This window comes from Octodon degus, unplaced genomic scaffold, assembly GCF_000260255.1.
Source record: "Octodon degus isolate 3935 unplaced genomic scaffold, OctDeg1.0 scaffold00103, whole genome shotgun sequence".
Lineage (NCBI taxonomy): Eukaryota > Metazoa > Chordata > Mammalia > Rodentia > Octodontidae > Octodon > Octodon degus.
In genome coordinates, this window is record NW_004524679.1 from 4,814,984 (window position 1) to 4,823,619 (window position 8,636).

An 8,636-nucleotide genomic window follows, 5' to 3' on the forward strand; every position below is an offset into this window, starting at 1 on the left:
TTTTATGTACTTTAAATTTTCAAAATTAATAACAGTTAGAATAGTGTTTGGGGGCTGGGGAGATAGCTCAGTATCAATGAGCACCTGCCTGGCAAGTGCAAGGTCCTGAGTTCAATCCTTGATACAAAAAAGTAAAATAAAATAAAATAACTTAGAATAGTGTGTGGAAAGATATGTTCGTTTTTCCCCCATTTCTCAGAGCTGGAATAAACTATTCACATATTATGACTTTGTCTTTTTGTTTTATTAATGTTAACTCTTAAATACCTGTACAAAAATCTCTATTTAAGAGGACTTACAGTATGTGGCATGTGCTCCTAATGCTAATCAGCCATTCTTCTACTGGGGCCTGGGTGGTTTACTATGCTAGTCCCCAGAGTAGGTTTAGGAACCATGTATTCTCATGTCTCACACTTATCAAAATTGATATTACTTGCTATTTCACCCAGTAAAATTATCAGATATGGTTGTGGTGGATTAATGAACAATCAACTTGTAACACCCAACTGAACTGAATTAGCATGGTTCTGGTTATGAAAGCCCCACTTGAAGATTGTTACCAACAACATAAAAAGAGAAGTGTGAAAGGGAAGTTGGTGTGCTGTTGATTGTCCTGGAGATGTTTTGCATGCTGGTTTTCCTGATACAAATTCATCTATTCTCGTCGTGACAGTAGCTTGGATCCTTGCTACCACTGAGAATGGTTACAGTTGTTTTCAGGGGAACTCTGGTTTTTACCTTATGCATCTTTTCCTGGCTTCAGTGTGGATCGTTTAGCCTGCTGGCACAGATCCTTTATACCACTGGCTCAAACTTTCTAGCTTCCAACCATTGGGCCTTCACAGTGCAGATCCTTGATACAGACTTGCATGAGACATTGTGGCTCTACCCTATAGTTGGGCTCGTGGGAGGATATTGCCATGGCTCTAGGTCTTCAGCTAGACTCATGCAGAACATTGCTTTGGGATACAGGCCCTCAGCAGGATTCTTTGGGTTGCTAGTGTGCAGAAAGTTTGTCCACACTCTTTTGCATTTGACTCTGAGTGAATATTATAAAATAATTCTATAAATTATATGCCCAGTATTAAATCTTTTGTAAACCCTTACTATGACAATGACCACGTACAACAACTTGCTATCTGTCTTCTAGACTTACCTCTTTTCAGCCATGCATTCCCCTTTCATAAGGTTAATCTTTCTGTTTATTTTCTTCATCATATTCCTTTCCATCTTTTTTCGAGTCATCTTCCATCCTGCTTAATCTCATCTTTCTCTTTTCACTTGTTTCCCTTACCTCTAAAAAGATGAAGCTCCTCTCTGTACAAAAGCAACAATAACAAGATAAAACCTTTCCTTAACTTTTTTAGATTATCTTTAATCCTTAACATAACTTTATTTTTTTATTTTAAATTTCATGTTTTATTTTGAAGACTATAAACAAAGACAAACAATAACATACAATACATGGGTACAGATTTTCAAAACAGGAGTAGCTAATTAACAATAGTTATAATAGTACCTAATTTTATTGCCAAATATGTTGCTCAGATTAAAAGATATAGTTGTGCAAGATTGGACAAATAATTGAATATTACCACTTTCAAGAAAACTTAATTTTTTTCTTCACTTTTGTTTTACTTTTTAAAAAATTATTTTAAAGAGAACACAATAAGAATTGATAAGACATTAGAAATTGTACACATTTAGAGGACCAAAATGAGACGTACTCAAGCATGGTTTTTGTATTACACAATGCGATCTTTGATGTGGTTAGTTAGATTACAGATGTTAGCATACAGAGATAGTCAAGGTGAAAATTCTTTGTCTTCCCTCAATCTGGCTTCCTTCTTGAAGTTCCTCCTGTGATTTTCAGAAGTAATGTTCCTGTCCTTCAGTTTTGTTTAACTTCTAACAACCTGGCATGATATCTACTTGAATCTTTATGTAGCTATTGACTAGTCATCTGTGCCTCCTTCAGACTCTTTCCTTCCCTTGCTTTCTGTTATCCCTTCTTTTGCTTTTTTTCCCCTTTTGGTTTCTCTGAATCCCTTAAAAGCTGAACCTGTTCAGCTTGGATCACTTGTGATCTGCTTTACATTGTATATACTGTCTCATTTTCATTCAACCAACTTCACTGGCTTTAGTCACCATATGTCATTATTCATATTTCCAGCTTCTATATTTCTTTAGTGCTGCAAACTTATTTTTCAAATTATTAGTTATAGGCACCTAATATCCCATAGATATTTCAGTGTCATGCATAAAACTAAATTGTGTCTACTTTTTGGCTTTGTTTCTTATTTTTCAAATCTATTCTGCCTCATCTAATTCTATCTTTGTACTGTGTCAAGATCTTATAGTCACTTGGGTTATCTCAATATTTTACTGAATGGTATCAGTCTTACTCCACAATGCATTCTACTTGCAAAGAAACAAGTTCACAATAGCTTAAATACCTAGAGCTTTGGTATTAGGTAGTACAGAGTTGGTACAGTAAATCATCAATGCCATTGAATTTTCTGATGTCAATGGCATCCAAGTTTGTCACTTCACGTCACAAGATGACTACTTTACATGGTGGGGAGCACATCCACATTCAAACTAGGAAGAGGTAGGCCAAAATGTGAAAATGATGCTTTTAATTTCTTTTCATTAAAAAGTTAAATGCTTCCTTAGAACCTCCTCAGAAGACTTCTATGTATATGTAAACCATAACATATAGTCTCATAATTAGTTCAAGGAAAATGGGAAAAATTATTTTACCCTGTGTTATAAAGGCAGTGGGTAAGAGGTTAGGAATGGATGTTGAGTTTGCTCTAACATACAGTGTCTAATACCCAGTTATCTTAACCCATCTGTCATATTCCAGGAAACAGTACTAAATAACAGTCTTTCTGAAAGCTTCGTAGCTCATCATTGCCTATAGAATAAAATAAAATCTCCTTAGAATAACATGTAATGACCTTCATATATGAGCCAAGCTTACATCTAATCCTATCTTCATTTTCCCGACCTCCCTGCTGCCAGTTTTATGTTATATTTATGGTCTACCTCTTGCTTAATGAACTTGCTTTGCTCTTTCTTCCTGCTGTTCTCTGCCTGTGCTAATGTTTCCTCTTAAAATATTCTGGAGATTCTGCATTCTAACTTTCTGTTTAATCCTTGAGATCCAATTCCAGTGTCACCTTTGTCAGTTTCCCAAGGTAGATCTTTGTTCATCTATATTCTCTTGAATGGGGTATTTATAGATATAAAGGCGCACATAATTTATCATAACTAGTATTTTCTCACATACAAAGTTTTCAGGGAATATGGCTGAATAATTTTCTTGTGCCTGTGAAATACCTGGTATATACCAAGAACTCATATTCTGCCATGATGGTTGCTGCTAGTTATGAGAACAAAAACAATTAAAATTCTATAAAGGACATGTACCTGCAAGGAAAGAGACAAGTATATGCAAATGAGTGTCGGATGTGGTATGCACCCTAAGAAAAATACAACAAAAAGCTATAGATGTGCAGAGATGGAATGTAAGATCTGAGATATCAGCAATGAAGAATATGTGCACTCATCAAGATGGGGAATCAGTTCAACTGGTAATTTTTTAAAGCCTTTGAGAAACCCCGTTTATAAAAAGAATTTTTTTAAATCTCACTATTTCTATTTGGGCATATTCATATTTCATCTAATATAAAACATCATAAAGAGTTTTAAAATGTTGCCAGTTGATCATTATACTTATCTCATTTTCAGGTACTCTAAAATGTGAAAAATCATCATCATAAATTTAAGAAAATACATTAAAGTAAAAAAAAAATAGCCCAAAACCAAGTATAAGTGATTTTGTAATTAGTTTAGCCTTTCAGATTTGTAGCACTGCTACTAGCCATTAATGTATTAGTTTGGATAATGGAGAGTTGACTGAATCTTCAAAATCTGTTTCAAAATTTAAACTCAAACAGGACTATTGTGATCCCTTGATATATTGTACAACATTCAAAGTCAAATCACTACTACACTCCAGTGACACTCAAATGTTGCAGATTGTGTTGGGATGGATACTTACAAGGTCCCTTTCATTCTTCTGCTATGTCCATGAGCTTTTTGTTTAACATGAACAGATGCTAGCACTCTTAAGACAAAATGTGTAAAACCCCTCATCAAGTAATTACTCAATAGAAGCCTCATTTCAAATGACAGAGTATATGCAGTTAAACTGAGATCATGGCATTCTGGTTGATCATATTTATCTGTTTAAACACAAATGAACAAATATATTTATTTAAACTATAGTCTTCATTAACTTATTGAAGGTCTTCTATATTCAAGAGATATGTGCATAATACATACTTCAAGATTACGGTATAGTTATCTTTTGTATTTTTGTGTAGCATGCAAACAAAAAAAGTCCCAAGGGACTGGCCCGATAGCTCAGCAGAATAAAGTGCCTGCTTAGGCAGATGCAGGGACCAGGGTTCACTCCCTGGCATACTGTACCTGCTCTGCCTTCAGGGTGCTCTGAGATAGCTACTGAGACTGGGCATAGTGGCATATGCCTCTAATCCCAGTGCCTGGGAGACTGAAAAACAGGAGGGTCACTACGAGTCCTATCTGTGTAGTGAGACCCTGCAGACCCTCTACTAAAATAATAAAAAAAGTCCCAAGCAGATTCAGTATTTATAAACATGGGTCCTGGGACAGCATGCCTGGCAAGCAAAGCCTCATTTCACACACCTCCCTTCCTTCTTCCACTCCGCACAGCTCAGTACTAGGAGTGTGGATTCAAGCTGTTCCCTTCCTCTATTTTCTGGCATGCAGAGTCCAAGTTACACTGCTTCCTTCCTTCATTGACCCAGGATGGTGCAGCTGGTGAGAAGAGTGTGAAATTGTTTTCTTCCATTGACCCAGGACAGCACAGCTGGCAAGAGAAATTTGTGATCTGCCCCTCCCTCCCTGCACTGGAATGTAGTAGGACACCAACAAAGGCACATATAGACAGTAGAAGAGAGGCGGGGAAATATCTCCTGCAATAGAAATAGCACAAGCCAAAAGGTGGTAGGTTAAGAGAACCAGTATTGTCCTTGGTGACAAAGACATGAGGAATAGAACAGGCAAGGCCACCCCTTTCTCTTTTCTTGTATTTTCTCCTTTTATTTATTTTTTATGTTTCTTTTCTAAGTGAATGTGGAGAACTCTAGCCTCAGAAAACTAATTCCATCCCCAAAGTCCAGAGACAAAGATCAAACCCAAATCCAGCAAAAGTCCACCTACAATCTTGGCTAGAGTACACATTACTGGAATCGGACTTGAACCTGCAACCGAACTGTAGACGCCAGATGAATTTAGCTAAATTCATTTTTCTCTTGATTGGTTTTCCACTTGGTACTCAGCTGAATTAGTATATTGTTTTTTGTTTTGTTTGTATGGGTTTTTTTTCCTCCCCAGTACTGGGGATTGAACTAAGAATACTGTACTTGACAGACAGGTGCTTATTCTACTGCGCTATCTCCCTGGCCCTTGTTTGCATGTTTTTGTTGTTTCTTTTTTGTCAGTTTTCCCTCCTCTCATTTTCTCTGTGTTCTATTTTGTCTTTTTTTCCTGTATTTTATTCTGTATTCTGTTGTTATTTTGGTGTGTGAGAATATTTTTGTGTACTATTTTTATTTATTTATTTATTTATTTATTTATCTTGTGTGTGTGGCCAGCTCAGCCCACCAGGGGGCGGGGCTGGCTGGCATGTGGTGCTGGGGGATTGAACCGCGGTCCCTGCTTAGCTTTGCTTGTTCTAAGTAGGTGCTTTAGACCACTGAGCCATCTCACCAGCCCTTTTGTGTACTATTTTTGACTTTATTTTTCTTTTTCTTTTCTTCCTTTTCTTGTTCATGATTTAGATCCCTAACTGTTGTTTTGTTTTATTCTACTCATCCTCTTTCTCTCTTTAGTCAACTATCTTGCTTAACTCTATGATATTTTCATATAAGTAAACATTCTCTCTTCTCCTGGTTCACTTCCAAAGTTCTAGGCCTTCTCAAATCTTTGCTTCCTATGTGCTACCATTACCCAAAACCTGGATGATCCTTCTGTGCTTGCCAGCTTTTCTCCTGTATTTCTCATTTATTTCTTTATCATAAACCCTATTCTCTGGAAACCCTTTCACAGCATACTACTAAGTGGAAAATCATGGCATGCAAGTTCCTGATATAAGTTCAGTTATATTTCTGTAAGTCTCCTACAGTTATAGGCATTAGGCTAATAGTTACCAGTTTGTCATTAACCAGGTTATATTTGAGCATATTTTTATTGCCACCAAATTACTTGAACCAGGAAGTCATACATGCTATAAAAAGATATACTGCCCCCCATATGACAGTACTGCAATTGTGAGGAATCATAACTATCATCATAGTCCAGTACCAAATGAATGGACCCTAAGTCAAATAAATAGCAACTCCTCAGTCATAATGTATTGGGAAGATGGGTTCTTGGAATGGAGATAAAAGAAGCACATGCACCTAGAAGATACCCAGGGGAACAGACATCTAGAAAAGCCTCAAAACTTGTTATAAGGCTATTTAACATAAGTATTCTACAAGGATCTACACAGAAAATGAAATAGAAAGTTATAAGACAAAAAAAATCAAAGTACAGTTCTGAACAGGCAGCCCACCAAGCCGAGTCCAGAAGAAAGAAGACATTGGAAGCAAACTCTCTGAAATGATAGCAGCAGACATGACAAAAGAAATGGAAGAGGCCATAGAAAAAATAAATCTCTGAGGTGCTAAAAGAAGACAATAAAAATGAAAAACAATGAAGCATACACAAAGGAGCTCAGGAAGACAGTGGAAACCATGAATGCCAAACATAGACAAGAAATGGAATCAGTGCAACATCCAAACATTCAAGAAATTTAAAACCACTGAACGTATATGCAGCCAGCTGAACGGTGAGGATAGAATGTCAGGTCTAGAAGATAGGAACATGACTAATTACCAGGGAATGAAGAATATCTTAAAAATTAAAAAGACTATAAAATATCAATCCAATAGCTACAGGATGATCCAAAGTAGAACAAAATAGGGCTGGGGAGATAGCTCAATAGAATAAGCACTTGGCTGGCAAGCGCAAGAGCCTGAGTTCAATCCCCGGTTCTGAAAAAAAAAGAACAAAATAAGATACACTGGAATAAATGAAAGCTGGACAGAGCAAAAATCATTAAAAAAAAAACACTTCATAGAAATAATAGGAGAAAACTTCCCAAACATGGATAAAGAGTTTGACATACCAATAAATTAATCATATGGAACTCCAAATACCATGACCAAAATAATTCTATACAAAGACATAAAAGATTCCAGAAATTCAGCACAAGTACAAAATATTAAAAAGCAGCTAGAAGATGGCCAGGGAGATGGCTCAGTAGAATAAGTGCTTGCCTGGCAAGTGCAAAGTCCTGAATTCAACCCGCAGTTCTGAAAAAAAAGCAGCTAACGAAAATTTTATAAAGGAAACCTATAAAGAAAAACCCATCACAATCACAGCAGACTTCTCATCATAATTCTTCAAATCATGGAGAGCTTGGAATGAGATATTTCAAACCTTCAAGGAAAACAATCTTCAATCCAGATTAATGTACCCTGAAAAACTTAGCTTTCAAAATTGATGGAGAAATAAGATACTTCCATGACAAGAAACAACTGAAGAAATTTATGACCACTATACTAGCTGAACAGAATACTGAGAAAGACATAGTACAGATACTGAAGGCCACAAACACATGAACACAAATAGAACCTGCCAGGCAGAAAAAAAAAAAAAAAAAACGGAAATTAAAGAGCGAAAGACAATGAACAAATAACAGGAAAATAACACGAAAAAGAAAAGCCACTACATATTACTTATAGCCATCAGTTCAAATGGTCTCAACTCACCAATGAAAAGAAACAGACTGGCAGAATGGATCAAGAAATAAGATCCAACAATATATATATTCAAGAAACAAATTTAACCTAAAAAGAAATTGATAAGCTTAAAAGTCAAGGGATGGAAAAAAAAAATTCCCCATACCACAGGAGCCCAGAAATGCCATGGGTAATTTATTGTTCTATTTGCAGACAGTGCAAACTTCAAGCCACACCAGATCAAAAGAGACAAAGAAGGTCTCCACATACTTGTTAAGAGAAAACTCCAAGAAGGAGAGATAGTCATAAATATTTATGCACCAAGCACAACTGCAATCAACAAATACTAACATATGTGATATACCAAATACTAAAATAATTAGGATGGGGGATCTTAATAACCCACTTTCACAGGTAGACCAAGTAGATAATTAATGAAGGAATATTGGAATTAAACCAAGCATATGAATAAACATACTTGGTAGATATCTATAAAGTGTTCTACCTAAAATATCACAATACATGTTTTTCTCAGCCACACATGAGATGTTCTCCAAAATAGACCACACACTAGCCCACAAAAAGTATTTAAGTAAATGTAGTGGAATTGAAATCAGCTCATGGTCAGCTATCTGACCATAGCACAATGAAACTGGAAATCAGTGATGAAAGATATCACAAAAACTATGTTAACACATGAAATTTTTTTTCTGGGTACAATGGGCTTTATTGATG